The 6,360-nt window shown below is 34.9% G+C and overlaps 1 protein-coding gene across 3 annotated transcripts in view; it reads left to right on the forward strand.

Annotated features, from left to right (window-relative positions):
- Nucleotides 1-5,470, forward strand: part of LOC149802090 (transducin-like enhancer protein 4) — an 89,028-nt gene extending 83,558 nt beyond the window's left edge. For all 3 annotated transcript variants that reach the window (XM_089956487.1, XM_089956488.1, XM_089956489.1), the window contains one exon: nt 1-5,470. This exon is cut by the window's left edge and continues 625 nt beyond it. The gene's annotated coding sequence lies outside the window, so the exon portion shown is untranslated.
- The last annotated feature ends 890 nt before the right edge of the window (nt 5,471-6,360 follow it).

Here is a 6,360-nt window from a genome sequence, read left to right on the forward strand (position 1 = left end):
GAGATTTTCAGTATGAAGAGGAGGGTATTGACACTACATAAATGATAGTAGGTGTCAATAGGAGGGTATTGACACAACATAAATGATCAGTAGGTGTCAGTAGGAGGGTATTGACACGACATAAATGATGAGTAGGTGCACATAGGTGATTGTTCATTGTTGTCATTGTGATGTAAGAAAATTGCATCAGTTTGGTTATGTGTACTGTATCATGCCATGAAAGATGGAAGAGAAGGGAACTACTTCTGCCCATTTTCAAATGAATATTTTTAGTACATCATAGCATGGTAACTCGTGTACATGAACTTTGTTCAAGTTACAGTGTACTCACTGCAATGCACAGTGTTTGATCTGCACTAGACAGTGTGTCACATTGAATCATTTTATAGTGTGTTTCTCAACATAGTATGTTTAAAATATTGATCACCTTGAGGGATGGATTGCTGCATTGGACAATGGGAGTAATTGCATTGTTTAATGTTGGTTTACTTGATATAGATTGTAAAGTACATGGATTTTATCTGTAGTTTGCTTGGAGCAGAACGGGAGAATTGAATGCTATATTTTTTTTTTATACATTACTTTGAATCATAATGCAAAAGGTACGTCAGCTATACTACCATTCAATCTGAGATCTTTTTTCACTAGTGCGTATTTTAGAAACAGATATGTGGATGTCATTATAGAGATGAAGATTGGAATGCTACCCATGATTAACTAGGATCACAAATACAGATAGAATGCATAACAGTTAAAGCAAGGACACATGGTCAACTTTGACTATTGAAATGGAACTGACAGGCAATATTTGTTGCCGTTGAGGAAAATTGTCTAACCTATGCCTTATTATCTCTTGTGAATAAACAGCATCAAGAATTTTTTTTTTTTTTTTTCCAGCTAAGCTTAACATTTAAAGAAAATATTGTTTAAAGTTAATCCCCTTTTGATAAAATATAAGAAGTAATCCCCTTTTGATAAAATATAGGAAGCTTTGGAAAAATAAATATTGGTCATGAATGAATTGGAAAGGATGAGATACCTTCTTGTTCTGTCTCAACTTGTACATCTCAAATAAAGTAAATACCATTTATTTGCATCCAGATTTTGTCAAGAAAATTATTTGGGAACGATATGTAAGAAAAGGAGATAACAGTAATGAGAAATATATTGTGTGTAAAGACCTTTTGGGCCTTCATCATGTCAAGTACAACCAAAGGATACATCAATCTCAAGTTAAACAAGTTATTAACAATTCTCACTTATGAGTCCAAACTGCAAACTGCATAGACCCAGATCTGACATCACAAAATGCACTGGCAGATCTGGGTCCATGCAGTTTGATATGGAGTAATCGGGAGAACAAATAAACTCGACACTGAGTTGCCATCATTTGGCAGACATGGGTTAATGTTGTTTGCACTTGGACCTGACTTGTGAGTACATGCAATTATTTACCTTATAGTTGGACCTCTATTAAACAGACCACTCCGGTGGCCTAGTGGTTAGATCATCCACTCTGATGGCGGGAGGTTGTGGGTTCGATCCCCGAGCAAGTTAGACCAAAGACTTCCAAAAATTGTACTAACAGCTGCTTCGCTTGGCGCTCAGCATTAAGAGGTTAATGTTAGGACCGGCTGGCCTGGTGTCAAAATAATGTAACTGGGTGGGACATCATGCTACATGTCTGCAGCTTGATGCCTCAGTGCTAAACATCACTATAAACTGTCACACTGCAGACATTGTAGCGATAATATATATATATATATATATATATATATATATATATATATATTGATTGATTGGCTTTCTTTGTACAAGCCTGACTCTTTCTATGAAATATTTCACAATGACAATTAAAAGTATGATTTAATGTTAGGAATAAATCAGCAAGATCTTGTTCAGTATTAATTAGTATTGTTAAATTTCTGTGTATTTTCATTCCATGCTTTGTGTGTGCACCTGGGTAGTTTGTACTATTTTTAAAAGGGTAAATGTCAACAATTTCCATTTCTTGGCAACAAGAACAAATCAGGTGTTTAAATATCTTTATCTAACTCTTGTATTGGTCTTTAGCAGGGTTTGCCATGTTCTATGATTCAGAAGCATGGTTAGGTTAGACCTAGATAAACAATTATTTTGTCAGGCTGATTAAAGGCCACACATGACAACAATTATTCTGTCAGGCTGATTAGAGGACAATTTCTGATGTCTTGTACACGAGTGTCACACTCTGACTGCCTGAAACAGGTTGGGGTACAACTAACTTCTGTACTCGCAAGTCGAGTCAAACTGCAAACATTAAAAAAGATCCTGACCTGCTGGTGCAGTATGCAGTGGCAGATCTGGGTCTGTGCAGTTTGCAGTTGGACTTGTATTATAAGCAAGCATACATGGTACTGCCTTCAGCTCTTCCACATCCAGTTTCTCTCCAGGTTCATTGCACTTCACTCTGATTTTTTACCGCTGTAAATATCTCGTAGATAGTTTAGTGTTTGAATCTAAATTTGTTCTCATTATCACGTAAATATTGTGAAAAACAAATTGAAGTAAATACTGCTATACATACTGAAGCAAAATAGTTCATTTAGTCACAAATGTATTTGAACTCTGAAATTATGGTTAAATGTGTACGATATTATTGCAGAGGTTAAGATAATTCAGCATGGATGGTCAATAGGGATGGAAGTCTTGGGTTTGTGCATTGAACAAGATTCGTGTCAATCCTAGTGATGTGGACATGAGTAAAATGGAGTGGAGGGTAGTTAATGCTGAAGTTGATTGCCATTTAAAGTAAATTTTAAATTCGGTCAATATCAAATCTATTTGTCAGATTAAGGCAGTTTTTATCCCCTCTGTTATGTGATAAAGATGAGATATAGTTATTGCAGTGGTCATTGGTCATTTTGTCTGTCCATCCATAAACATTTCATAATTCTGTACTGCTTTCAATATTTATATTACCATGGAAACAAGTATAGCATATGTATTATATAAACCAAGAGTACTAAACCATAAAAAGAGACTTGTGGTTCTGGGTTGGGGGTTGGTGTATATCATCTCAGGATGACTCGTTTATTTGTTAACTTGCATCCAGTCTGTGGTAGTAACTTAAAAAGGCATCACTTCATTATACATGTTCTTCCTGTGCCCTTTCGTGAAAATGGATATTAATTCACATCGCTCATTGAAGATTGTCATGAACAAGGCAAGCTCATAATCATGTTACATAGTGATTGTACATTTTCAAGTTGTATGGCATAGTTTTTTCTTTTCCACTAGCTGTTGTAGATATAGTATTCAATTTCCTTTTACTTGGTTCAAAACCATTCTCAATCCATCCTTGAATTTAAGGAGACCCCACAATGTTGATAGTCCCTTGTTTTGATTGAGCCTGCCCTTGCATTGTACCAAGCATTGTATCTATATCTACTGCAATAATTGTAGATTTCTTTTTGTAATAGTTTTGAGTGGTTAAGTAAAAAATCACTTAATATTAATGTATTCATGACCAAATTTTTGTGTCAAACTTTGATCAGAGGTCCCACAAGTTGGAATATATATGTACATATGTATATGAATGTAAATATTATGTTTGTATTCTTGTTTATGTGTTGATACCTCATATCGTTGCTCTCCCCAGATGATATCTTAATTGCATACCTGTGGTTCAGTGATATATTGTATTACTCATTGGATAACATCTGCATTCCCCTACATTTCACTAGTTATCAACTTTGTACATCCAGTCAGTACATTACTGTCAACTATCTTGACTTGCTGAAACATTCTTGCTCAAATCTTGTTTGCTGTTGTCTTTTCAAGAATTGAAATTTAAGGTCTAAATTTGTACCAGCAAATAGAATATTAAATTTGTAACAAATGGTTATGTGTACAGCTACTGTCATCGACTTTTTATAAACTGTTAGCAACGGTAAATTATTGAATACAAATAACGTTGTCTACCCCGATTTTATGAGGATAAACCATGGAAAGATGTAATGGTATCTAGATTCCCTAAAATGTTACACCACTACTCTGGTTGTCACCCTTGATTGGCTGAACACAATATCAGTCTTTTGACTTGGCTGTACAAGGTCCTCTTTTCACACATGAGTAAAAGGTCCTCTTCTATCAACTTGCCATATATACTCACTTATAAGTGGAGTGCAACTGCAAACTTTTGAGATCAAGAACTGCCATTGCATAATGCACTGGCAGATCTAGGTCTATGCAGTTTAGTAGTACAGCAAAACATTGGACTCAAACATACAGGCATTATGCTGTTTGCAGTTGGACTAGACTTGTATGTGAGTGTAATCGGTAAGAAATGCATCCCTCTTGTTTGGCCAAAAGTTTATACAATATGTGAGTATCTCTGGTGATATCATCACCTCAAATGAAAGAGTATGACATTCTTGATTCTTTTAATTAATTGATTTTGTGGGGGATTTTGTCAGAGACATTTAATTAACTAGTATCATTATCAAGGAATATTAAAATGGTAGATTCTAAACAAAATATTACTCACCTTTATTAATTGAAATTTGTTTTGTTGAGAAATCTTGTACTTTATTAGAAACATTTTAAAAATCAGATGCATTTTCCCAGCCTGTTGACTTTGTTCTTCTTAAAGAAATGACAGTTTATTTCCTAATTTAATGTAATAGATGTCAGCATGCACTGTTTTAGTGCTTGCAGGAACTCAGGGTACATTGAGCCTCTTCATTAAATTATAACAGTGATGTCGTAACTGTGAGTGATGTTGTCCCTGTCAATTTAAATATCACATTGACGCCTTCCTGTCCTGTAATTATTTGCATGTAGTGATAGTCGTGTCACACTGAACTACAGAAAAGTTTTCTCTTGTATTATATCTGCACATCTCGACTTTATCTACTGCTCTTTTGAACAGACACTCTTGTTCTACACAGTTTAAATTCTTGCATTTTGTTTAACTTAGATTTTCACTTCCTCCAGTGATGTACATATAAAGACTGGAGAAAAACTGAATTCTAGGCCACAAATTATATCGGAAATGGGAAGTATTTGACATGTATTTCTCAAAGATAAAATTGCCAGCATTTTTCTAAGGAGTAAAGTTTTCCAGTCAAGTCAGTAATCCTGACATAAGAGTTATTGTGTTTGCAACTTGGCTGAAAAACCTGCATAATTAAAATGTATATTTGATTTATGTACCTCTGATGTTTGGTTTTAAGCACTTGTGACTGAGGATGGTATAGTGCACTTCAATTCAAGTTAGAAAGAACATGCGGTTGTAGAATCTGTACTTATTTGTGAAATGTAGTTGTAGAAATGGCATTTCATGTATATGTGTGTACTGTCTGTTGGTTGACCAAAACAATATCAGACAGATTTCAGTATAGTGTGGTGTCCCCTCAGACAGATTTCAGTATAGTGTGGTGTCCCCACTGATAGGAGGAGCTACAATAAAATGAATTTATAAAAACTTCATCTTCTCTTTTTTTTTTCTTTCCAAATGTGCTTAACCCTGCAGTTTTCCCTAATGGTTCTAAATTATATTATATACAGTACTTGCAATTAAAAAAAAGGTCAGTGTTTCTAATTGTGATTTGGTTTCTCAATACAGGGGGAAGAAAACTATGCTATTACGTATCCTTCTAGTCATGGGTACTCTCAGGTAAGTCGAGTCCAGCTGCCGACAGCAGAGATCCTGATCTGTCAGTGCATAATGTGCAAGTAGATCAGGGTCAGTATTGTTTGTGCCAATGATAATGCCTAACAAACTGCATAGGCCCAGATGTGCCAGTGCATTATGTGCAAGTAGATCAAGGTCAGTATTGTTTGTGCCAGTGATAATGCCTAACAAACTGCATAGGCCCAGATGTGCCAGTGCATTATGTGGCAGCAGATCTGGGTTCAGTTTGCAGATGGATTCATGTTGTAAGCAAGTATTAATGACAGCTGTACGGAAGGGATTCTGTATCACTGTTATATTAACTAATTAATAATATTTACTAAAAAGTTAAGGAATACAATGTTCTGGGAGTAGTCTAATTTTGGAACTGTAGGTCATTGCATTCCTAAATTAATATTATTTCAGTGTTTTTTTTTTTTTATAGAAATAATTACTATGCAAAATTATGTCAAAATAGAATACTTGTACATCATGGGAAGATGCCATTATTGTGAGACGAACGATAATTCAGATTTAAAGCTTTGCATAAGATGGAATACATACGAGTGGTAACATTTTTCATAACTGCACCTCTGTAAGAGCACAGGTGTCTGCTTTATGGATGTAAACAAGAAAGATGTCTTATTAACTGGATTATTGAGATAATTGGAGTATAGAAATTGTATGTTTCTATTAGCAAATAA

Source organism: Sinohyriopsis cumingii, chromosome 4, assembly GCF_028554795.1.
Source record: "Sinohyriopsis cumingii isolate HCF-2022 chromosome 4, ASM2855479v2, whole genome shotgun sequence".
Classification (NCBI taxonomy): Eukaryota; Metazoa; Mollusca; class Bivalvia; order Unionida; family Unionidae; genus Sinohyriopsis; species Sinohyriopsis cumingii.